Source organism: Penaeus monodon, chromosome 27 (genome assembly GCF_015228065.2).
Source record: "Penaeus monodon isolate SGIC_2016 chromosome 27, NSTDA_Pmon_1, whole genome shotgun sequence".
In the NCBI taxonomy this organism is placed as follows: Eukaryota; Metazoa; Arthropoda; class Malacostraca; order Decapoda; family Penaeidae; genus Penaeus; species Penaeus monodon.
The window spans coordinates 15,062,920-15,063,262 of record NC_051412.1 but is presented as its reverse complement, the minus strand read 5'-3'; positions in this window follow the sequence as shown (position 1 = coordinate 15,063,262).

Sequence of the window (343 nt, the reverse complement as noted above, 5' to 3'; positions counted from 1 at the left end):
GTGAGAGTTAGAAAGACATGTTGATGTGCAACCTGTTTTCTCTAATTTAAGGTTATTTGAAAATGCTTTAACAGACGATTTTCGACCATATTTCCTTCTTCACGCCTCTTCCCGAAGTATTTATGGAGTAAACCTTATAAAGAGCAGTTATTTCTAACTATAAATAACCTCCTGAGGGTCGAGATCTCGAGAAAGTTTCAAAGCAAATCGAAGCGAGTGGCAAGTCAGTTCGCCAAAATGCGTCTTGACCTTAAAACGTTTAATTTACCAAGAAGGATCGGGGTCATCATCTTGCTTTCTCGCTTGCCAAAATTCCTACCTGTGAAGCTTGTTTCAAGGGGAA